This window comes from Marmota monax, unplaced genomic scaffold (genome assembly GCF_021218885.2).
Source record: "Marmota monax isolate L192 unplaced genomic scaffold, Marmota_monax_Labrador192_F-V1.1 WCK01_AAM20220418_F8-fsc00024, whole genome shotgun sequence".
Classification (NCBI taxonomy): domain Eukaryota; kingdom Metazoa; phylum Chordata; class Mammalia; order Rodentia; family Sciuridae; genus Marmota; species Marmota monax.
In genome coordinates, this window is record NW_026695224.1 from 28,387,012 (window position 1) to 28,413,138 (window position 26,127).

Here is a 26,127-nt window from a genome sequence, read left to right on the forward strand (position 1 = left end):
CTGCTCTGCCCAGAGCCACAGACACGTGCTTACCTTATCATCTCTTGACCACGCTATTGATTAGTGATGTGTTTGCCTGTGTTATTAATAATGTATACCTCGAAAAATCTATGTGCATTATAGTCTTTGATCTTCCCATGAATTTCAAAGCCAAAGATTCTATTTTCTTTTTCTTCCTTTCATTTTTTAAAAATTTTCAAAGAAGTAAGACTAGAAATAATTTTAAAACTTTCTCTCTCCTTTTCTACTGGAAGACTTCCTGCTGACCTGCATCCATGTTAATGAGATATGCATATATCTGCACATGTGAGGTATGTGCATAGACCTATCTACACACATATGCACAAGAATGCACACATGCATACTCATATGCATGCATAGTGTATCTGTACATATATGTACACATATGTCCCATCTTATATAACATGTTGCATATGCACACTCACATGCATGCATTCATACACACTTGTATCTGTACATGTATGTATGTGTACACCACATACATATACAGATACCCAGAATATCTGGACTCTCTCTCTCTCTCTCACACACACACACACACATATCCATGTATGCATGCAAGTGTCTATACATATTTATACACATACACCCATACATGTGCATACATATATATACATATATCCTCACACCCACATTCTCAGGAGACTATTATAAGATACTTCCAGTTCAAGCTTACTGCATTCTAGAGGTGAGGACTATTTGAATACAAGACTTCATCTCGTAGATTAAAACAGAAAATTAAAGACTTTGGACGAAGGCGGGATCAAAGGATCTCTTCTCATTGTTCTTTTATTGTTTATTGACTTCAAAAGGACTTTTTAGTTTAAACTGACTTTAATGTCTCTTGAATGCTCTTTTGTAAAATGACTTTGAAAACTGGGGGATAATGTCTTCATTAAGTGGAGAAAAATCTTGGGAAAATATAACTGTAACGTGGCTTTCATTAGAGTGGAAAGAGATAAAGCTTTGCTTAATTAATGTCTGTTTTCTCTCTGTTCAGAGTTACAAGGAAAAAGGGGGCTGAAATTAGTGCTGATAAAAGCTTGAAATAGACATTATAGTGCTGAAACTTTCTTCCCCTTTTGTTAGAAATTAGAACGCACTTCATGCAACTCTAGGAACAGAGTGGGAATATTCAAGGTGCGTGTCTTTTTGAATATAAAATGACTGCAACCCCATGATGTCAACCAGTCTGGCTCCTGTCTGCCTATTTGACTTCATTTTCGTTTTTTCTCTCTGTAAACACCTGTCTAGAAATTGACAGTGGTGTGTGGTGGGGGTGGGAGGGGGGTTACTGAGGTGCTTTCCTTTCTGCTTAACTCAGAATCTCTCCCTCCTGTTCCCTGAGCCTCCAGTTAAGTCACCTCCCTCGGGGGCAGTCCCTGGCTCCCGGGTGCCCAGGTTGCTCCCTCCTTCCTGGCCTTCTGCCTGTTCTCTGTTCAGCCTCCCTTGTCTAGAGGCTAATCTGCTCTTCAAGCTTTGGATGGCTTTTCTGGGTTGCCTTTTAATTTTGTCTTTTAAGCTCCACTGGGGAACCAGACGCTCGACTTTGACTTCCAGTGGGCTCCTGATCTGACTGCTGGTTCCATTGGTTCCACGTCCCGGTGTCACTTTAGCTATGGGGTGCAGTGGTGCCCTCCGCCCAGTGGAGTCCAAACTGGATCTCTGGATCCTTCCTCTTGCTTACACCCAACCCTTGGAATGCAGTTCCTCCAGGGACCATCTCGTGGCATATTCTCAGCCTCTTGGAAGAGACTTTAAGCCTCTCCTTCTATAGCCCAGTAGTTAAGAGGAGGCACCATGGTAAGCGGGGTAAGGCAGACCTGGGTACAGTGCTATGTCTTCTCTCTGCCAAGTGGCTCATTGACCTATGATGGGTTACCCAACTATCTGGGCCTCAGATTCCTCATCTGTGAAGTGAGGATGGTACTATTTACTTCAGAGAGTTGTGGTCTGATCAGATGAGGTACAACAGAGGGCAGTAACAATCTGTGTTCTGATTGGAACAACACTCTCCACCTAATTCTGCATGGCAACAGACCTGCTCTTGCTCATTCTAGTAGATACCTTTGGATAGGGTCCCCTTGTTACTTGTCACCTTTCAAGAGCATTCAAGAGCAAAACTTTGAATACTGTGGTATCTTCTACCTAATAGTTCCGCATGATAGGACCTGGCTGTCTTTATCATGTCTCTCAGTAGGTGACAGATGGATAGCATGATTTTGCTTTTATACCTGTGCGATCCTACTGGCCATATTCTTTTTTTCGAATGCTCAAATGCCATCGAGCCAGAGGTTTCAGAGGCAGATGTAAATACCGCGGGTTTTAAGTGGTGCAGAGTCACCGTGGGTTTGTTATGTAAACCCTCAGGGATATTTACTCCCTCTCCTGAGCAGGGTAATTGAGCCTCCAAACCACCCACCAAGAGCTCTGCCTGTAAAATATTTAAGGACTGGTACTATAAAGACATTTCCCTTATGCAGTTTGTTTTCCGTCTAAAAACCAGGAGAACAAGGAAATCACAGCTCATTGCAACTTACAAAGACCGGACTCTCCTGCTACGCTGCGTCTCCTCCAGTAGCACTTGGAACAGGACCTAAGTCAAACAAGAATGGTGCAAAACAGGGTGTGCATCCCCAGTGCAGTGTGATGACGGCCAGGCCTTGCTTGGAAGCACCCCACAGAGAGTGCAAAAAGGCTCTCTGATAACAGGTCTAGTTAAGAGACGTGAAAAACCACTTTAAAAGCACAACAGGCTGCCAAGATTTGTCTCTTCCTCACAGATAAAAGGGAGAATCCTTGACTAGGCTTATGCCAGGTGTCATCAGGCCTGGTTTCTTTAAGAAGATGTGCTCCCAGAGGAGTGAGCCACTGAGCCCGGTGGGCTGATGCCGATGGCACCTGAGATCCTCTATCCATTGCTTGCTCAGCAGAGCTAAACACCAACATGTGGGAAGTGGGATTAGGGACCAGGTAAATGGGATTCTCAGGGAATCTGAGATGCCTTTTGTAGGTGGATGAGTTAGTAAAGGAAGCACTAACTGCTCTAACAAATCAGCCCACTGTGTACCATGGCTCCACCATGGCCAGAGTTTATTTCTTGCTACGAAAGGTCCAAAGTTATTGTTCTGGACTCAAGGCAGCTCTCTCCCAAGGGTGATTCAGGGACCCAGGCTCCTTCCATCTCGTGCTCTACCTTCTTCCACACCTGGCTGCCACAGCTGCCTGGCTTGTTGGCATGAAGCTGCTGGAAGAGGCAAGAAACATGAGGTGATGCCATGGGGACACTGTAAGGACCAGGCCTAAGTATGACACATCTGTGAGTTGCAAGAGACTAGGAAGTGCAGACCAGCTGTGTGCCCAGGAAGAAGTAGGGCACAGGAAATCTTTTCCTTGGCTGAAGTTCTGGTTTTTGTTTGAAATCCCTATGGACAATCAGTGCCTTTTTTTTTTTTAATTTTTATTTTTTGGCCTAAGTTTCTCATGTATTCTACTTGGTAAGTAGCCGGAGATAACTAGTCATGCTTTCTGCCTCTACTACCCCAGCCTCGTGGGGTTGCGTGGCTCCACTCTGACTGTCCAGCGAGCTCAGGGGCCTTGCCTACCCACTGTAAATGCCAGACACGATGGCGCTTCACAGCACTCCTGGCAGCAGAGGCCACTTGGCAGGTCCTAGCTGACAGATAGAAGCAGGGATCTATGGCAGGCTTCTCGGAGACCTTTGCTTTCCTGAGAGAAGAAAAGCCATTGCTGGTGTTTTCACTCTTCCTTTCTTCCCACCCTGGATGAAAATTTGAGACCTTCAGTTGCCACAGTCTTTTGTTGCTTTCATGACCAACAAATGAAGCTAAAGGAATGACAGAGAATAGCCTTCCCATTGTAGAGCCACTGCCCAGTCTCCGCAGCCACAGGACAGTCAGCCATGCTCCCTCCTCCTAGACCCCTTCCCACCCCTGCACATCAATGAACCTCTAATCAGCATACTGGTGCAAACAGGGAATTCAAATTTAAGAGAGGTTCTGGGTAACCCTCGAGGCCAGAATTCTTGGACAATGCCACAGTTTCCTCTCACCTTGCTTGTCTGGTTGAATGTTTGGAAAAGATTATTAGATTTTGCTTCAGCCGGGGCACCCTCCCATGCAAAACTTCTAGAAAGGTACTGGTTATAAGATGTTCCTCTGCATCTGCATCCTTCCCGCCAGCGTATCTGTAGTGGTCTCCTGGCGGTGATGGTCTCAGAACTTTCCATGATGTGTGAAGCCTCTGAAGTGATATTTGAACTTCTTGCCTTTGCTGCTGTTATTGCCCTTTCCCCACGTGATTTTGTACTGGGACACATTTATATAATGGTAATTGCCTCGTGGTATTTAAAAATCTTTATTTGGGCCACCTTGGTTAGAAGATAAAAATATATAGTCCTTGAACATCATTTGGCCTGAGCTAGGCTCGAGTTTCTATCCGTCTTAATCATCGTCATTATCATCACGAACATAGTAATGATTTTCCATGCCAAGGCATGGTGCAAATATCATCATGAGATAGATGTATGAACTTATTAAATAAGCTTTTAGAGTACTTTAGTCCATCAGATTGCAATGTGCGATGTGTGTTTATTTAAGCTATTCCATATAAGAGAGATCAGATTTTGATTCTCCACATACTTCAAATATTACAGATGCTTCTACTTAACAAAATGTTACCTAATTCAAACTTTTCATTTTATTCGGTAGTGCCAGTCCTTTGATTATTCCAATCAGGCATCGTAATGCTGATTTATGCATATGTTTTTTGTCAGGAGATTGTACTTGCATTGTTCAGAGGACCAATGCAAACTGAAGGTAGAAAGAGGGAAAATTAACACCTTAAATATCTATCCGTGTGCATATTTCAAATTAAGAGCCAACCGTGTTGAAGTGGCCGCTCAGAGGCCTGGCTGCATGCTGTGCTCTTGTTACCCACAGTGTTAACGTTGGGATCCCCACGCAGGCTCCCCGGAGGGAATGTGGTCAGCCTCTTGTCTCCTGAGCCAAGGCCTCCTTGTGCCTGTATTGTCTGTTCCAAAGATATCAATTCTGGAAGGCATTGCCCATTATTAAAGCATAAAAAACTTTGGATCCTTGATAATTGTATCCAAAGGAAGAAATTCAGAAAGCTTAAAACTTCTGTCAGTAGAGACCAAGCCACGTTACTGTTCTGTGAAGCTTCAAAGCTTTGCCGCATTGGAGAAAAGCATGCTGTTTTGTTGTCAGATAAAGGACATCAGCAAAATGAGTCCCAAGTCACCATGGGCTCCTGTTCCACCTCCTTCCCAGGCAGTCTGTTGTTTTGCAGGGAACAGCAAAGTATGGCCCTGGGGCCAATTCCGGCCTACTACCACTTTTTGTACAGTTTGCAAACCAAGAGTCCTTCTCTCTTTTTTTCTTTTTGTGATTCTGGGGATTGAACCCAAGGCCTTATGCATGCTAGGCAAGGGGTCTGCCACTGAGCTATGTCAGCAACCCTCTTTTTTTACAAAATTTTAAGTGGTCAAAAAATATTAAAAAGTAAAATAATATTTTCTGATCATGAAAACCACATGAAATTTAAATTTGAGTGCTCTTAGAGTTTTCCCAGAACACAGCCTTGGACATGTCCTTGGTGGCCGTGGTGACATTACAGTGGCAGGGTGAATAGTTGAAAGACACAGGTGAGGCCCACAAAGCTGACAGTGGTTCCTAACGTTTCAGAGAGCATTCTCCCACTTCCTGTGGGCAGAGGCCGTGAAGAACAGGTTTTGATCCCTCCTTCCCCTGTGAACTGTGCTAGTGCTAACATGGTCCCATTGCCACTTTTTAAAAAGAATTCTTTCTCTCCAACAGGTCCCAGCCATGACCTTCCCTGCTTGTCCCGCTCTTTGTTCCCAAGTCTTGGCAAGGTGAATAGTAAGGTGTTCACCAAGGGTCTTGCGACCAGCCTGTGGTCCCCTGCAGGACAAAGAGAGTCACCTCTAAGATTATCAAGCCATCCTGTGGCACAGGGTGCCACGTCCTTGTACCATGGGTGCCGCCATCCTTCTCAGTAGTTACAGTATTAATTTAGGGATGATGAGGGGAAAGTGGTCTCCCTTTATCTGTTAATCCCTTGGAGCAAGTTCTGTTCAGAATGAATAGTCTTGAAACGTGTAATAAAGTTACCCATCAAGACCACTTTTACAGAGAGATTTAAATGTGATAATAAGAATAAAAGAAAATGAAGTGACATTGAGGGCATCTTCTTTTATAATGGCTCTTGGTCTTGACTGTTAAGCACACTGTAAAATGACTTTTATACATTTATGGATTGAAATGGTTCTGCTGAAATTTTAAGTGTTAACATTGTTCAAACTTCCATTACCAACACCTCTCCCGTTGTCACAAAACAGTTCCATATTTGATATTTTGATCACACGAGCTTGGGGTATTTTATACCAATGCTCTCATTTCGTGCAGTTGGCGGCTCTGCTTATTTTGATTTGAGCACCTTTCTTCAGGAAGTCAATACTTATGTTTGCACATTTTGCCCCAATTCATCCTCTGAACTGATAGTCACAGAAGATATTCTGTAGAGAGAGAGACAGCTTCAATGTTTTAAAGATTGACTTCAGCAGAACATGAGGACTTTTTTCCTTCTCAACCTTTCTCCTTCTTTTTCAGATTTTCTTTTTTGCTCCTGTCCCCACACTGAACCTTATTTGTGATAACAGCTTTGTCAAGGTGTAATGCACATACTGTGTCATTCGCCCCTTTAAATTGTACAAGTCGGGGCTTTTCGTCCATTCACAACCATCACACATTCAATTTGCAGACACTTTTATTACCCTAGAAGGAAGGCCTGAAGCCTCAGCAGTCACCTCCTCCGTGCCTCCTCCCCTGCTCCCCGGCCTCCCCTCTTCCTGCCCCTCTGGATTTGCATGCTCTGGACATTTCATATACTCTGAGGTCCTTTGTAACTTCCTTTCCCTCTCATGATGTCCTCAATAAATGCCATACCTTCATTTTCAGTCCTTTGCTGCTTGTTCCTTGCATGTAAGCACAACATTTAGCAACAAATGCGTACATGCATGGCAGTGTGTAGCCTGCCCAGCTCTTAGATCCTTCTCGGTGGCCACCCTGGCTGCTAGTGGAGCTGGCATCTCCCAGGCTTTCTCCAAGTGCCGTTGATGCCACAGCCAATGCCTTACTGGTTCCTTAAGCTCCTTCCTGTACAGCTGTGGGCACACCAGGAAGGACAGACCTTAGTAGGTCTGTCCAGAGTTCTGCGTTAGAAATCGGAATGCGAGCCCTTCAATCTCTCAGCCTTTAGAAGCTTTTTTTTTTTTCCCCACTTCCATTTTCTCTTCCCAGGGACTTGAGTGCAAGGACCCCCTGGTACTCCTTGGGCCCTCCTTGGTTACCCAGAGTGGACCTAACAGCAGCTTCTGGATACATTGCCATTGCTGGGAGAGGAGATTTGTGTAAATGGATAAGTTTGAGTTTGTAAATATTTTCTTTTTTTTCTGTCCAGAGTTTTATAGGAGAGATTAAGGTGTTATCAGCCAATGCTTTATAAAATTGAGGCCTGTTCTGACCAGGCTTCATGGTAGAGGATAAAGTGAGTCCGACTTCCACTGATGGAGAGACATAGTGAAGAACGGGTCTCTTATTGATTCATTATGTAAATAAGAGGAGTTGGAACTTGAGGTACCTGGCCTGCCTTTCCTTCACCCACCCAGGGTGTCCTCAGCAAGATGACCAGTTCCTGGTTTGCCAGCCATGGATCTGGAGGTGTGTCTAGGTTCTCATTGTTACCAAATCTAGGCTGCAGACAGGTGGTGAACTGACTGGATGTAATTGGAGATCGGCTTTCATTATTATTTCAAGACCTGTCCTGCATTATCACAGAGGATGGAAAGTCTCCCTAAGTTATAAACCAGCTAATTGCTTCCTCAGTTGAAGACCTAAATGAGTTTTAAAGCAAAATGCATCTCTCCAGGGGCCAAGTAGCCAACACACAATAGGCAGTTGAACTAGCAGAGACTAATGCAGGAAAGGTCCCCCACTCTGTCCCCTTTTCTCCCTCTCCTTCCTTCCCTCCTTCCTCCCTTCCCTCCTTCCTCCCTTCCCTCCCCCCCTCCCTCCCCTTCTCTTTCTTCCTCCCTCATTTCCTGGTTCCTCTGCCTCTCCCTGTCCCCTCTCTCCCTTGCTCCTTCCCTCACTTCCTTCTTGGGTTCATCCCTCCTTGCTTTTCCCCCTTTCATTTAACCATTATAAATATGATGGGGTTGTGTCTGTGGGCTTTTGCTGGTAATTAAATAAATTATTTATACATTTAACACAATCTTGAATTACTAGGTGATCATCCTAGGCACTCAGAAGCATAAGAGCCCTTGAAAGCAATATCCCAGCATAGCTATTCCATAGCACGTCCTACAATCTAAATATTGCTTTTAGTGTAATCGAAGCAGCAAGAGTAGTCACAGCAGTTGATGGACTATTTTTCAAATTGATTTCAAAAATGTATTTAAGGGGATGATCTTCTAGTCTAGATTACCTATTGATTTTTAATATGAAAAGCTCATTATGTAAGCAGTAACTGCATATAAAAACCTAGCAAACCTTTGCATAAATCCTTTAATTGAATTTCCAGAGCCTGTGGTTCTACTTTTTTTTTAATTAAATCTATTTCTTTTTTTAAGTGTTACTGTGTAATTTGCATGCTGTGAAGAGGCCCTGTCCCAGATAAAGTGCCATTGATCCTTATTAAACCTCACCTCTGGGCTTGCTTAAAACTAACTGGAAAAATTAAAGTGTTCATGCCGCAGTGCGCTTACAGCTCCTGTGATAGGATTATGGAAAAAATAATAAAACTAATTTCCAGGAGAGAATTTATAATGTGAGATTTTATTTTTTTTTCAATTTGATAATTAATAGTGAAATCATATCACATATAAATCATATTTTAGCCTATAAACTGAAATGGCAATTAGGAAAGATAATATATACTTGATGTAAAACCATCATGTTCCATGCGATAATCTTTTGGCACTTTTAATTTTTTAATTGTGGAAGGAAAGGATTATGAATTCAAGTCAAACACATTAAATGGTGGGTTTCATTGGAAAAATCTGATTCTTTTACTATGCGCCATATTAGTAGATTTTTAATATTAGTGTGAGGAAGTATAAAAGATATAGAAAGAGATATTCTGGTTATGTTCGTGCTAAAATGTATGTATTAGAATTACCAGGGGAAAGAAAAATATAAAAGCTGCAATAGGTTTTTTTCTATTTTTTAATACCTAACATTTGTTATTTTAAAAGCAATAAAATCCCCTAAAGAAATATTCATAATCAATAAGAACACAAAATATGGAATATATTAACTGAGTTATAAAAATGTTCATAGTATAGCACAAAATGAAAAACACAGCAAGTTATGTACGGTTTAAAGTGTAATCAATTTTGAGGTTGTATACAAGGATATAAATGATAAACACAAGTAGTAGCATTTTTAGTAAAGGCTGTTACAAAATACTGTATTTATGGCCTATTCCATTCTTTTTATAGCTCATTAATGTAGAAAACAAACACAGTGTATCCATCTTCTCAGACAGCTTAAAATTCCCTTAAATGATATTTTTAAATGGAAATACTGAGCTCATTTGATCTGTTACTTCTTTAAGCACGTTAGGTTGAATGGGTGAATGTTCCACACTGCGGGCTTCCTTTACAGACTCTGGAAAGAAAAAGTGATAATAACGACGTATATCACTCTTTCTCCACCAAAGAGGGCCAAATCTGCCACTTTTACAAATGGCTTGATAGTATCCCTCTCCCCTGCTAGGCTTTGTGCCCATCCTCTATGTCCCAACCCAGCCCCAAGGAGAGCTTTTCTTCCTTTGGAAGCTGCACCAATTCTTCCAGGCTACAAGGGGGCAGTTGAGTTGCTGCGTCATCGCCCTAGCGGGCAGAGGAGAACATTACTGCTTCTTCCAGAGGTGTGTGATGTGCTGTGGTGCCCGTGGGAGTGCATACAGTGTGTGCCCAAGCTAAGCAATTGGTTCTGCTGCTCAAGTCGTCTGGGGTTTTTGTTTTGTTTTGTTTTTTTCTTCCCCCTTCCCATGGGCAGGCCCTTCCTGAGTAAGCTGAATCTGTAATGAAATATCAGTAATGTAGTTCCAGTTTTGAATTTGGTCTGGTTGTTTCCATCATGGCCCCTTGTCTCATTCCATCTTGTTATTCTGTGGAATTCACTAGACTATCATCATCAACAGGTATATTTCCACGGCTGAAGGAGTCACAAACTTGGATATTCAGCCTTCTTAAAATATAGGTAGGGTTAGCAGTGCTCTCTGTGTGTTTTCCACAGTGTAGGTACATTGGGAAAGAAAAAGAAAATCTTGGTGAGCACTTGCTACGTGTTTTCCTTGCCCCCTTCTCTCTATTTGGATCAACACCCACTCAGGACTTCATAGCTTCTCTGGTCCATCCATCCATCCTCTCATTTCTCCAATATAGATTGGATACTGTTGTGTGTCAGGCACTACTTCAGCTAGTAAGTAGATGAACATGAATCTGGGTCACTCTTTGCCTTCCCGGATCACATTATCTAGGGGAAAGACAAAGCCACAATGCCAGTAATTTTAACAGGAAGAAGCAGAGACCTAATTCAGCTTGAGAGAAGGTTGGATTTAGAAAAAAAATGTTTCATTATATGGTTGAAACTTTTATTTACTTTTTACTTATCACTGTGGTTTATTTGGACTTTATAATTTGCAAAGTAATGGTATGGGAACTAAGTTTCATGATTTTGAGTTCCATGAAGCTCATGATCTTAGAATGATGGTTCTTTGTGGCATGATGGTAAAAAAAAGAAGATAATTTACATAGTGCAAATGGACACGAGACCCCTCCCTTTCTGTGGGATAGACTGTTGTTGGTCTGGTTGCCTCCAGAGAATCACGTGGCCACTGTCTTGGGACGGGTCAATAAGCAGGTCCATTTGTAGAATGAGTAGTTTCCTGCAAGTTGCCGCCAGGTGTCTTGGCACCAAATAGAGGCACTGTCTGCCTGTGACATGGGACAGTGGTTAGAGTCAAGATTCAAGACCCAAATGAGGAATGAAAGCCAAGCTGAGCTTGGCATTTGAAGCTTATGACAATGCTAACCCAACCATGCCCCTTTATCCAGGCTATGACACAGTAGCCATGCGCCCCATGTGGCTTATTTAAATGTAAATTAATTACAATTAAAATGTAGTTGCTCAGATGCATGAGCCACATTTCAAATGCTCTACAAGCCTCACGTGGTCAGTGGCTACCATATTGGGAAGTGCCGATATGGAACATTTCTACCATAGAAATGCTTCATGGGGTAGCCCTGCTCAAAGGAGAAGTCTCCAAAGTCTGATCCGTTGGTGTTCCAAAAGAAAATATTTCAACTTTTATTTATCTATTAAACTCCTTCATGTCTTATTAAATATTTCAATATACTGATCAAATGGAAGGTACTGTTTTAAATGCTTTGCCTGGACATACATATGTCATCCTTTCAAATAGCCTATGATGTGATGCTATGATTATCCATATTTTGCAGACGAGAAATCATATGCACTAAGCAAGGAGGTAGCAGATTAGAGAGTCCACCTTAGGTGTTTCAGCCCCAAGGTCCTGTACTCTCAAGGGCTGCAGATTCACTCTCATCTAAGAATGGTGATTTTTCACACTTGCCCTCTCTAGTCCTCTGTCTGGAGTGTGTATGGCAGGCAAGGCATGCTGAAGTCAGGTTTGATATTTCCCCAGATAGCGGGTGCATGGTGGAGCCTCTCTGCTCTGCTCCACGTGGATTTCAGTTTCTGAAAATGCTTTACAGGATTGCGTATATGCACAATTAAATGGATTGGGACAGTATCCTGCCTGGTTTCCACCAAGGTGTCCCTCACAAAATGAGCAGAAGGCCTGGAAAGGTTACTGCAGGGAGACCAGCATTTGAAGAACTTGAACATCAGCCAGCAGTGAGAAAGGGAGGGGTTGGTTCCTCCACTCCCCCTAATAGGAGCCCTTCTTCTGCTACAGGTGAACACAGTGAAAGTCTGATTGGATCTGAGAAGTGAATCAAAAAAACTGAGCCTAAAATAGCAAAGAGAAAAGGTAAATTGCATGCATGAGTTTCAAAGACTCATGTCCCCCTAACACTTTATCCTACTTGAAGAACGTATCTGAGACAATGATTCACGTTCATAGTCTGTAAGTAAATAAATAGCAGTGGATGTACGTGCCCTTAACTTTTCTGAGGAAAGTGTCAATTAAAGACTTTTAGGATTTTAAGCAGTTGGTGGCCTCTGCCTGTCTTGGTTTTCATGGTTCAGCTGGGACCCTAATCAGTCTATTCCCTGCCTACTAGACGGGCATCTTTCAATAAAGCTGAAAATCCTGAAATAAAAGGCTTTGAGAGGAAAAATGAGCCTTTGATTGAAGTAGTGTCGTGGCACAAGGAAGAGCTTCTGAAGGGAACTTTGTTGGATGTGCCTTTGTTTATCAGAAACTCGGAGGGGCTGTCCCCAGCCCCCATCCTTTAATTTAAAGGTCTTTAAAGTTTTTTTTAAAAAAAATATATATTCTGATATCAGCATATAAGTGCATTTATTTAGCTTAGGTTATGGAATCCTGAAAAATGTGAAGGTGGATGGTTTCCCCAGCACTTTGGCCATACTCGCCAGAAATTTCCCAAGAATGCCATATGTTTTGCTCAGGGCAAGGTGTGTGTGTGTGTGTGTGTGTGTGTGTGTGTGTTTGGACATGTACATGCAATGGAGGTAATAAGAGGGCCACATGTGTAAACTGTGCAAATATGACACATGTTACGTGTCTGTGGACCTTTTCTGTCCATCTTGTTGAGGTCGGAGCTTTAAAATAAAAAGTGAAATTTCTGTGCTGAAAGGGAAAGGGAACCCCCTGCTCCCCTAAGGATTTCTTAACTCTCTCCTATCCCAGGTTCATGCTGAGCTGCCCAAATCTGCATCTTTGATGTGTTTTTCTTTCCTATGTTTTTCAAGGGCTTTAAAAAAAAATCCATTTCTAAAGAGGAACATGAACATCCTCATGCCTGTTATGATGAATGGGTGGAGTAGATGGATTTGGTCCATCTACTGGTAGGGGAGGTAGACCAGATGGCTCCATCATATTTTTGCATCACAATTTCATAATACCCACTAATGAAGCAGAGATTGAGGAAGTTCACTTTTTTTCCCCTTTCCTGATGTCAAATAGCTCCACGTTTTTAAAAAACATTAATCAATATTTGTTGAATATTTACTCCTGTAGTAAACAAATTTCAGTGGCTACTATTACCCTTCTTTTCTGTGTGCAGAAGCTGAGGCTCAGAGAGGTTAAGTACTGAGCTGGTGTTGAACAGCTGGTAAATGGCAGAGTACTTACTTGCTCCAAGATGTTTTCCCAGGACCACGTTGTATGAGAGTCAGTGGTGTGATGCAGAACGTGTGTTTAATTTTTCCTGGGAAGGACCTATCTTATTCTTCTGTTTCCCTGTGTCTATCAAGAGTTCCAGATATAAAGAAGATATAGATCTGTTCTAAAGAAAGAAAAAATGAAAGAGAAAGTCATTCATATCTGTTTCTGGAGGCGTTGGGGATGCAGGTTTGCAGGGACTGAGGCTTATGCGCTGTGGGGGCCACTGGGTGGAAAGCAATCTAGGCAGGGCCCCTGGATGCCCCAGGGCCCTTGGGCTCACCCTCTATCAGCTTCCGTGTTCTGACAACTTTCATAAAACCTTCTTGGAGAGGCCACTTTGAATGCCAGCTAGTGTCTGACACCTCTACTGTCGTCTTCTCATGCCCTGAAATGCGAAAGATACTTTTACCCTTTTGATTTGGTGTTGAAGGTCATTTGAAAAATCATATGTTTACTCTGAAAAGGATTTAGCCTCCAGAGAATCTTGCATGTTTCCTGAGAGAATCTCTCCTGGCGGGGACAAGCTCTACCGTCAGGGCATCATCTCCAGGAGCCTGTCCCACTCCGGAGGCTTCAGATGTTTCCTTTCTGCCTGCCTCTCCGCATCTGGGTAGATTTTTTTTTTTTTGGTAGTTTCTTAATGGTCTTTAGCAAAGGCAGTAAGTGACACTGATCAGTGCAGGCGGACAGTAAGATTTATAATGTATTTGTGCTACCTGATTGCCAACAGAACCGGCCTTTCCCAGCGGTGCTGTACGCAGACTTGGAAAATCAATAGGGATTAACCTCTGACCCCCTCCACATACTTACTGTGGCTGCATCGCTTACCAATATTTCATCTGTTTCACTCAGCCGCTGTTACTTACTCAATAATGTGCGGCCAATCTCATAAGATACTAATTAATTTTTTAAAATGCAGCATCACTTGAAGCTGTGATAAAATATCCCACCTTTGGAAATCACCAGGCCCTTTTGGTGTGTTTATTAAACTCATATTAATTAGCTTTAATTTTTTTTTTCCAAAAAAGGAAAGGGACGGCCCTTACAAAGCCAGGATATGCTTTGCTCACAAACCGCCCCCGCTGTGGTTAACAAGAGAGGGGCTCTAATACAGTTCTTCCCCTGGTGTGTGCTGGGAGTTGGGCCCCTTTCAGGAAAATTGTTAATCTTACGTCTTAGACACTTCCCCCCACATTAAAGGTCTCTTTATAGATACATGAATAAATGTGCTCTCTTATAAGATGAACCCAATGTAGCATTGTTTGAGGATCAGAATTCCCTTTAATACCTGGGCATGGTCTTGGCATGAATATATGCAATGGCATGTATAAACATGTGTTTTTATGAGCTGCTCTTAATTACTGTTACTGCGTAGGATGGACAGGGAGCACAATTTGCAGTAGTAAATACTTGCTTTTTACCTTTAAGATTTGGTATATATTAGGGTACTGTGCATTTGTCTTAAATATTAGAATTGTTGCACGTTTTCTTCATCTAAGATGCTTTTGTTCACAGAATTTTTTTTTTGCAAGAATGCCTATTCCCCAGAGTTTACTTACAGTTTGCTATTGATCCGGCAGCTGGTATTTGAGTTGGTCGATGTACTCTGTAACTTGTTTAAGATACCCTACCTGAGCTATTAGTTTAAATAATGTATTCATAAATTGATTAATCATTACAGTAAGACTTATTAGCTGCATTTATATCTGCATGTTATCCACAGTTGACTTGTAGTCTAATAATCACGCATATTTAAGCAGAAGTCGGGTTTTATATTACAACTTCATAATTATCAAGGTGGAAAACAGTAGCGGTAGTATCCTGTGCAGAAGGTGAGTGGGTGCGGGTGTTACCAGTTGGGCTTCCTAAGCAGGCTTCTGCTTTTACTTTTCCTAGGTAAAATAGAACATTGCCCCACCAAAAACAAAGTATAGAAGTGGGCCAGATTCTCCCTGCCTTGGAGCAGTGATTGGATTTGCCAGAACTGTCCTGAGGTCAGGGTTCTGGGGTCTGGGGGCAGCGGGAGAGGAACCTGAGGAACATTGCCTCAGTTTCTCTAGCAGGTCTGTGGTGCTGGTGGGCATCTGCACATGACAAAGGTGGTGTACCTGCAGGACATGCATGCCCTGACCTGTCCTCCAGAGAGGCCAGCCGTGCAGTGTGAGAAGCAGCAGCCCAGCGAGATTCCCTGGGAACCAAGTGTGGCTCTAAATACCTGAGACCAGTGTCAATGGTCCCTCCTCATGGAAATGGAGGAAACAATATGGCTTAGCAGATTAGGGATACATGCGTTTGTTTTTGGTTTTAATTAATAAACTATTTTTAGAGAGAACTATTTTAAGTTTACTGCAAATTTGAGTACAAAGTTTGCAATTCCCAAGACACCCTCTGTCCCCACCCATCACCTTTAATCCAACCTCATGTAAGTTAAAAACAATCTTTTGGGCAGTGGATGCAAAATTCCGGCTTTGCATGGGCCTGCCCCACTGGGCCACATCTGACTCCCCATTCCGGGTTTCCTCTGTGGGTGGAGATCTGCCAGGCCCCCCTCCCAAACATTCACATGAGCTGAACCCCTTCTTTCCTCCCTTTTGGTTGGACAGTCACTGTCTCCCCATGTGATCTTGCTGCTTCCTAAATCTCCCTTTCAAACTTGATTCAACAATCTGCTACATTAATATCTACTGTGTGTTCTTTGGGTAAGGGGAGGGAGCCGTCTCCCAGCGTGTGGAGAGCACTGCCCGCCACGAGGAGGACAGCTGCTTACAAGCCAGCAATTGTGCTTCCAACCCGGGGCAGCGCCTCTGCCTGGATGCCAGGTCCAGATGAAAGGCAGCTGCCGCCCACCTCTTTCCAAGGACCCCACTCCCCAGCATGGGGCTTCATCCATTATTGAGAGCAGGCCGACTCCCCTCCACCGCCCCTCCACGCACTCATTCTGCCAACCTTATTCAGAACGTCAGCACGGATGGCTTTCCTACAAAAGCATAAAGGCCAGCCAGGAAGCTTCTGCCAATAAATTACTTGCAGTCTTTAATTATTATCGCACAGACTTATTAAACTTCTTGGTTACCTAGGAGTCCATGTAGCTGCTGAAGAGTTTGCTAAACTTTGAATAAAAGACATTTTGTTCAAAAACAAACTCTCTTTGTGGATGCTGTTGCCATATGCTTGACATCCATGGAGGGGGCGGGGTGTGCTGGTCCATGGTTAACCACCAGGCCTCTTGGCACGGGGAGGTTGGGAAGTGTTTGCTGATGACTGTGGTGTAAATATTCATGCACGGTGGAGTTCAAGTGACCAACTTGGGGTCATGAACATAGAGGGGGAAAGAACTGTGCAGTACCACACCTGTACAAATGTTGTTTTTCCACTCTACAGGTAAATAGTTGTGAATAATCTCTGAGCACAGATAATAGTTAAACTTACCCAAATTATATTGTGTTTGCGTTTTTCTTACCTTTGTTTTCCATGTAAGTAATTTAATTATATAACTTAATATTTAATAATGAGCATATCCATTAGCCAGCCCATAAAAATTTCTGGAAATCTAAAGTTCTTTTTTCTTGGGCCAGTCAGACCTGGCTGCACATGCCGCTCTGTGTGTTTAAATTGCATCTTGGTTTCAGATGAAGTTCACGATCTGTTCCTAATTCAGGCTCTTTCCTAACAGGGTATCCCTGCACAGTTTTCTGCTGGGGTGTGATGAGCCAATTGGCATGCTGCTAAGTGTCCTCGACAGCAGGCAGACACATGTACCCTGGTTGGTACATCCCAGACGATTCTGTTGTACTGATATTAAGGACAACAATATTTTGCCAGAAGCTATAACGAGATGATTCTGTAACAGCAGCATAGTGACACCAGACTATGTTTTGCAATTTTCTTTAATATTTATGCTGGATAAATAATTTATCTCTTTTTTTTCAGGTTTTTGTTTCCTTTTTTCCCCCCATCTGGAATATGTTGATATAGACAGGTACTAGGTTTCCCTGGATGACTAAAACAAGGGTTTGGTGATTTTCTTCCATGAAAAAGCAGGTGCATCAGCAGAGTGGAGCCCCTGGGAGTTGCTTCCCCCAACACCACAGCCCATCCACTAATATGAACTAATGAGACCTATTAAGGACCGGCCCACATGTTTGAAGAGAGTCACTTATTAATGATCCGTCTTGGCATGGCATCCTGGCCTCAAGACCACTCGACACTGTGGGTTTGGAATGCTGAGTGGCATGTCTCACCTGTTATCCATTCAGAACTATGCAGAGGCTTCTTCCAACACAGTTGCTAAGTCCTGAGCTGTTGACATGAGGAACTGCATCATCCTCAGGGGTGGGCATCTCTTGTATGTGTTGTAGGGAGTCTAACACCGTATCTGGTCTGTGCCAGTTAGATGCCTGTGGCAATTGCCCCCCCCCCATGTGCCATGATCAAACACATCTGCAGGTATTGGTTCATGCCCTGTGGGAGACAGCAGAGTTGCCCCTGGCTGTGAACCAGTGTTCTTACCACTCCATGCATGCAGGAAAGGTGCAGTAGAGATCATGTCCTGTATTCAGCCCTCTGCCTTCCAGGATCCACCATCCTCCCAACACTGGAATTGGAAATCAGGAAGCCTAGTATCACCTAATCAACTTCTGTCCAGGAGGCTGCACAAGAGGAGAAAGCCAGTATTTGCACTCAAAGACTACTGTCCCACACCCACCAAGCTCCTACAGAGATGTCAAGGTCACAGATTCAGGGACCTTTTGTTTCTCTGACTCTGTTATCTCTCTTGTTTGTTTTAGTGGTGCTGAGATCAAACCTGGACTTTGATGTGCCAGGTGAGCCTCTGCCATTGAGCTGAAGGCCCCCACATACCAGCTTCTGACCTATGGAGCTGGTGGGGTCCCTCCAGGAACTGGGGAGTGTGCATTTTGGAGGACTTGACAGGCTCCCATGACCTTGGACTGGAGGGACCGTCGGGAGACCAGTTGTCCTTGTTTGGAGGAAACTCTTTATCCCCATACCCTTGAATTTGGTGCAGACCCAGGATTGGGTCCAGAGGTGAATTTCAGGAGTGCTGGGCGAGTGCTCCAGATCTTTCTCAGCAGCAGAGCAGGCTTGGCACAGCTCAGTGGTACACGGCACAGTTCCTCTCCTGGTTAGGTGAAGGACTTCTCCTGGAACCACACTGTGTGTAACCTACATATCCACACTGGACCCTCTTTTCAGATCCAGAAGGGCTGAGATTGAACTTTTCCAGAGTTGTCCTCTGCAAACATGAAGTTTCTGGCTTTTCCAGCTGGGTCTGCCACTGGGACATTTGTACATGATCACATTGATCCCTGGCCAGCACTGCCTGGCACCTGGGTCTTCAGGTGGCCTATCTTAGGGCCTTCACAGCTGCCACAGTGGCTGACCTCAGGCATCTATGAGGTGGTGGATGTGATAGAGGAGGCCATCCAACCCAGGGATGTTCTTGATGGACCACCTGGGCTCCATGTGGCCCCAGGGTAGCTAGCTCAGCTCGCTGACTCTTGTTTTCTTACTGTTAAGTGAGCGTGAGGAGGCTCTGTCTCAGAGTAGTGAGAGGAGAGCCCGGACAATAGGCAGGATGGCCTTTGCCGAGCAGGCCCTGGTCACCAGGTCTCTCTTCACTGTTCTTTTGGTCTTCTTGCCAGTGGACGAGGGTGCGATGTGTGGGTGGGAGGGATGGCCTCAGATAATGGCCAGAGGCTGCTTTGTCCCCCTGCCTGTAGGACATGAGACTGCACAGTCTCTTCAGAGTGTCTAAGTCCTACTGTGAGCAGGCCTTTCAGAAACGGTCCGGGAGATCAATAGTTATCTGCTTACCTCTCTGGCTGAGATGAGATTTTATGCTTGTTACTAGCAGATCAATAGTGAAAGCAGATTCTGTTAAGTTTTCCAAAGGAGTCATTAATCTCCCTCAGCCTCAGTTTCCCTATCTGTGAAGTGAGTCTAACCAGGATGATAATGAAGAGTTAGGTCAAGTGAGGTTGGCAGCCAGACGTCCCCTCCCCTTCCGCTACACGAGAACATATGTCCCCTGCGCACCCCGGGTCAGCCGAGGTCACACGGCTTGGAATAATGAACTGCTGCATGGACGAAACTTCTCTCCTCACTTGGCCACACACCTGAGAGCAAGCTGTCACTCTGTGAACCTGCTCACACACTTCTGTTTCTGCACAATGCCCTCTGAGAGAAGACGTGAGGGACATTTGTGATCTCTCTTTTTTTTTTTTTTGTGAGCACTCTTCCAGGGAGACTCAAATTTTTATTCCTTCCTGAGGTTTTTTTTGTGTGTGTGTATGTGTGTCTTATATTTCCAGAATGTTCCGTCTGTTTCTTTGTGATATCAGAGTCTCACTCTTAGGATGGAAATGACCATGCGATGAGCACCTGAGCTGCGGATTGTGGAGATGGGAACGGGCCATGCTGTGCCACTGGAATGGACGAGGGGAATTCGGAAATCCTCACACCGTGTCTCCTGGCACCTGGGGCCCCAGTTCTGGCTTGAGCGCCCGTCCTGAGGCTGCTGAGCACGAGGGTGTACCATCAGTGTGGTAGCAGTGTGGGGGGGGGCAGGGCTGGCAGTGGGGTGATTTTAATGTTTATATTCCACTGGGGGAAGCTCTAACAAAGACCCATCATTTCCCAGATAACCAATTCTTTTAAAAGAACATCTGTTGAAACTGGTAATTTACATTCTTCTTAAAATACGGAGCGACATAATTAACCCTCTGGGGAGACTAATATTAGTTTATTAGAGACAATTTCTAGTTCTGTTTATTTTTACACTAAACGATTTGTTCCAATTTGGGGGGGGGGGACTTTTTAAAATTTTTTTGGTTGTAGTGTGGTGGCTTTTATTTGGGGTTGATTTTCCTTGTCAAGGACACAGACAGCCTGATAGCCAGGTGATGATAGAGGGTCTCAGCGAGCGCCATCCGGGACCCGTCGAAGCACAGGGAAAGCTCCTGACACTGGCTGGTGTTGGAGGAACCCAGCGTTGTACTGATTTCCAGGTCTAGTCTGCTGTAAGGTGGCCTGGAATATGTTGATAGACAGGTGCTAGATGAGTGTGCGTGTTTCTGTCATCGCCTGTCTCCAGGCACTGCTTTGGGCTCCTTTGGCAAGGAGAAGTCCACCCTGGGTCTCCTGTGCCCTGCTGCGCTTCCTGTGTGTGTGCTCACACTTTTACCAGGAGGCCAGATGCGCCGTCATTCCTGATGTTGGGCTGAGTTCAGACTTTCCGCTTGTTATGGGACACAGGGGAAAGAAGTCAGGGCATTTTGATGTGGCACAAAGGCCAAATGACTTGCAGGACCCTCTGGCTTTCTGGTGGCCCTTTGAACTGCACGGCACCCACTCATGTGTCCAGCCCTTGTGCCCTCAGCTCTCTGTCCTACAGCAGACTAGGCCAGCTCCAATGTTTACAGATTCCTCTTTGGTACATGATGTCCCCTATCAGTACTCCCTGAAGCTAAGCAGCTGGGCACTCGGCCTGCAAAGTGGCTCAGAGAGCCTCCCTCTGCTATGGCCATTTACTCTGCTGCAGAGCCGGACTCATTAGTAGGAACTCAGAAAATAAAACTAGCCATGAGTTCATGCGCTAGAGTCATCATAGGCAACTCAGCTCGGCTCACAGCCCCTGCATAGCCCTGGGTGACCACTGAGGCTCAGCCAGGCTGAGTCACCTGTGTCAGCTGTGACCTCTCCCAAGGTGCCCCTCCTGCCCCTGTTCAGCCTGTTGGCCAGCGGCTATCTTCTATCCTCCTAAACCCAGCTCCTGGCATTGTCCCTTCCATGAAACCTTCCCACCTGGTTAGTGACCTTCCTCCTCCCTCGCTCTGCCTGGACACCATGGTGCTTCTGGCCTCACAATTGTCCTGTCAGACGCTGCGCCCCCTGCTTCTCCATCTCTAACCTGGCCCGACACCTATAGGTGCTCAGTGGACAGCTGCTGAGTTTAACTCTCTCCCGTGTCTCAGGCTGGTGTGTATTTAAGTTCCAGGAACATTTAAGTTCCTGGCATCTTGTTTTCGGTGAAGTGGACAAGGGTGCGATGTGTGGGTGGGAGGGGGTGGGAGGGATGGTGACAGATCCCGTCAGACAGGGAATCGCTGTCTTGCACCTGGAGTTTATTTGCCAGCCGGAAGATGAGAACTGAATTAAAAGATCTGGGAGAAAATTGGAGCAGATAAAGCTCTTTTGAATAACAGTCATTTGAGGTGTGGGGGACGGATGCTCCTGAGACCAGCGTCACCTGCACCTATCATAGTTCCTTTCCACCCCTCCTCCCCCAGTTCCCTTCCTCAAGATGCCGTTGTGCACCATCTTCACCTGGCTTTCTCCTTGGAACAAACATGTTTCAAGGGCGGCAGGTGGTACTTGTAGTCTCCCTGTGTGAAGGGAGTCGGGGGTGGAGGTGCTCGGTCATCTTCTCTGTTTCTGAAACTCGGAATTCTCCCTTGAGGATACCTGGCTGGCTGCTCTCACATCACAATTAATCAACACTGGAACACTGGGAATTCAGGTGGCAGGCAGCCCATGGGGGCGTGTTCACCCAGAGGAGCTGGTGGTCCTGCTGGGTGACTTGTTCAGCATGCATGGTGAGCCTGAGGCTGATAGAGCTTGTCCAAGGCACAGTCACAAGGCAAACCGTCTCCTAAGGGATATGCGTGCATCTCCATTCTGAGGAGTTTTTCCTCTTCTGTTCAGTGGCCAGTAGGCAGGTTGATCCATGCCATGGTTTACTGGAGGGACCCAGTGACCCTAGCAATCAGGCCCATTTCTATGACTTCTAGCCTCAACTGCTCATCCTTGTGTAGAACCCAGCATTCAGTATGTTGGCATCAAGCAAAGTTTACCCTCCAGTCCAGGTTGGATTGATTGCATAGGATGTACAGAGCGTTCTTCCACATCTGGGACCATGACAGTGATCAGGAGACAGTGGTCTCTGACTTAGGGACCACGCTTGGGGCCTGCCACAGAATACCAGATATATGTGAATTTTTCTGTATTTTATTGTGGTGCTCATATGTCCTGAATAATTTGCAATGACTTATAAAGTTATAATTCAGGTAGTGGTTGGTTCTGAGAGAACATGTATCAGCATATCAAAAGTGTTTTCTTCATCATTAGTAGATAGGTAACCAGGGCCTTTCCTGTTTATACACTGAGTGCCATGCATGTGGGTGTACCGAGCACCTAGCAAGCGTCTGTTTCCACATCCTGTGCTTGTGGCAGACATCACAAATCAACCGAATCATGCTCAGCACACTACTGCAAGTAGTCATTACTAATCATCTGCGGTCATTATAGGAGGTATTCTTTATTTACCAACCTGCCAAAGTAACATTTTGATGAAAGTAGTGTGGCTCTTTCTGCAGAAGACCAATTGATCTCTAGTACAGCAGCCACAAGTTTGTGACTTATTCCCAGGGGTGCGCTGCTGCCGGAGCTCAGCCTTTCTCCTAGGAGATGGCCGGAAAATTTTCCAGCCAGTTATGTGATGGGATGATGTGTGTCCCACTTCTGTTTTCTGCCCGGATCTGACATTCACTCTTCATCCATAAGTGGAGCTGCCTGTTGAGAGTCTATGCATTTGGCCCAGTGGCTCACATTGTGCTGATCCAAAAGCTTCCATGGAAAGAAAAGACTAACAGCAAGACCCATCTCCGTGGCAGGCTTGCCAACGTGTTGAGGTATACACACAAGGTGCAGGAACATACCTGTCACAAGTTCTGGTTAATGCTATAAAACCGAGAACCACAGCAGTCACCATAACTAATGCTTGTATAGACACATCACACTTGTGTGTGTGTAAACACATTGTACACAGTACTCCTTCGGAGTCCTTTATATGAATCAGCCCTCACAGCAACCCTGTCTCCACTCTAGAAGGGAGGAAGCTGAGGTACATAAAGGATATGTGACTAGGCAAAGAGCAGCCGTCTGGAATGGTGGTTGGGCCCCAGCGTCCATGTTGTGACCCCCTGCATCAAGTACATCACCCTGAACTTTCTCCTGATGGATAGACTAATGGAGCCCTCCTTGGTAGGCAGGGCAGAGACCCCAGACTTTTGTAATGATGCGAAGGGACCAAAGTTGGGAGCTAGAGGCTTACAGGAGGTTTAAACCTCAAAGTCTCAGAGCAGCGTCCTTCCTTGTGCATTTCGGATGGGTCAGTAAATTACCATCTCACAAACACAAAGCACTAAGCCAACAAAAGGAAATTAAGGCAGCAACAAAAAATCTCATGTTCCTCTTGAACATTTTTGGTCTGGCAGCACTTTTGAACGCGGAGTCCTGGTGTCTCCTGCTGGAGCCGCGTGTGGGGCCTTTGATTGGAAGTGCCCGTCTCCTGGGTGTGCCTGGTCCTGGCTTAATGGACTGTACATCAGTCGCTTTTTGCTTTTTGAGGAAAAGAACTGTAAGGCTTGGCCATGGGTCCTTGAGTCAGCACATCAAGCTTTTTGTCAATTAGCTCCTCCCCCATCTTTATGGTCTGCCCTTTCCTGTAATTACAGTCAAGATCCTATAGCCGGAGGAAGGCCTGTCAATTGAGTCAGAGGCTGATGTCCATCCTCGGTGACAGCCCACTCCAAAGGTTTTAGGCCTGTCCTTAGAGAGGCCTGTTATTTCCTCCTTAGGTACTTTGCTGCGACCCAGTCCACCACCATCAGATGAATGGAAGGGTCTTATTCCGTGGCTGAACCCAGGGGGTCAGGCCCCTTGGACATGATGTACTGCAGAGTGGAAATGCTTCATTGATTTGTGTTTTTTAAATTAAAAATCATTATTTAATATGCATCTCTGTGCTTATAGGAAAAGATCTGGAACAATGTGGAGCAGATTGTTGATTGGGTTTTACCCCTGGGAAATGGGTTCCAGTAGGAAGTCAGAGAAAAATAGTCAGCTTTTACTTTGGGCCAATCTGTACTATTTTTTTCTTTCAATAAGCATGGAATTTTTTTTTACAATTTCAATTTTTTTATGTAGGTAAAGAATTAAAACCAGCAAGCTTATTTCTCATGATCAAATCCTCCCTAAGAGAGGAAAGGCGTAGGCAGATGGTGGCAGAATCTTGCAAACACTTGAAGGGTGTCCGATCAGTGACGAGCATGTTTGTTACCTCTAACCAAGCAGCTCCCTGCAGCTGTGTGGACCCTTGGTAGGCTGGACTCTTTCTCTGGTGACATCCGAGCACAACTGCAGGCCACCAGGAGGAAGTAGGGCCAAAGGCAGAGGGTCCCAGGTCAAGTTAATAGGCTGTACTTGTGAAGCCAAGTTACTTAGAGCTGCCAGTTTGTTGAGGGGGTCACACCAAGGACATGATTCTGGAGTAGAAGTGGCACTGTGAGTACTGGTTTGTGGATATGAATAGTGCATTTATGTCATCCCCTAACACCTAGTGTGATCCTGTGCTGACTAAACCCTTGTTTGATTGGATCTTATACATGCGAGGCAAGCACTCTACCAACTGAGCTACGTCCCCAGCTCTTGATTGGATCTTATGATTTAATGTTCCACAGTGCAGACCTTCAGCACTACCTTATGGGCACAGTGTGGGTCTGAACCTGTCACCCTTAGCTGTTTTTCACAGCAAGCGGCTGTGCTATTGTATCATCCCACCCAAATACACACACACACACACACACACACGTGTGTATATATTCTTCCACCCAAATATACGTATGCATGTGTGTCTATCTGTGTTTATGTGGGTATATACATATACATATAGATGCACATCTATATGTGGTGTGTGTGTGTGTGTGTGTGTGTATTATGTAATGGAGGTATAAGAACTCACCAAAAACAAACCAGCCAAATCATGCTTAAAGGAATTTGATATTTTAAAACATCCCAGTTGTCTACCAAGAATGGAAACAACATAAGCCAGGACTCCGTTCACCTTCCCGTCTGTATTGTGGTTACTCGTATGGCTTTGTACATTTCGTGCTGTAATTGCGGGGTTTGCCCTAGTGGTTTCGGGTCCTGGAGTGGGGGTGAGGAGGCATGTCCCTCTCCCACAGGGGACGAGCTTTCAGGAGGAGCCTGCTCAAGGTTATGATAAAATGAACTCTTCCCACTGGGAATTCTGCTGACAGGGGACTGGGTACTATAGAGTCCGAGAAAGGGCTGCACACTTTAAAGGGAAACTAGCGACATGCAAAGGTTAGCGTTTCCTGCTCTATAGATTCAGAAGGGACATTATTTTTTCATCGATTTGGTGAAGGAGTGGCGGGATTGTTTGTGCCCACCCCTGTTCTCTTTAAGTGCAGTTCCGTGGTCGTGTCTCCTGTGTTGGCACTGAGCGATAAGCGCAATGATGATTAAGATGGAGTATTATGAAGTCTAAAGGAATAATTCTTAGGACTTTTAGTCTATTAACTACACGAGGCTTCTTAATAGTTTGGCTTAAGGCAAAAATGATTTTATTCTAGCTTCATCTTTGTTGAGTCAATAATTAACAGAGTTTGATTCAAATTGGATTTTCCTAAGAATAAAAGCCACCCAAGTCCTTCTCTTTTCACGTGAAAAATGGTGGCAATGTTGTGTCTTAACCATGGAAAGTGTCCAGGGTGAGGCTGGAGGCCGTCCCCCCCCCCAGTCTTGCTGGGTAGGGTTGGC

At 44.7% G+C, this 26,127-nt stretch overlaps 1 protein-coding gene across 2 annotated transcripts in view; it reads left to right on the forward strand.

Annotated features, from left to right (window-relative positions):
- The window catches only part of Wwox (WW domain containing oxidoreductase), a 563,473-nt gene that overhangs the window by 284,015 nt on the left and 253,331 nt on the right, over positions 1-26,127 (forward strand). The gene's annotated exons all lie outside the window — the stretch shown is intronic.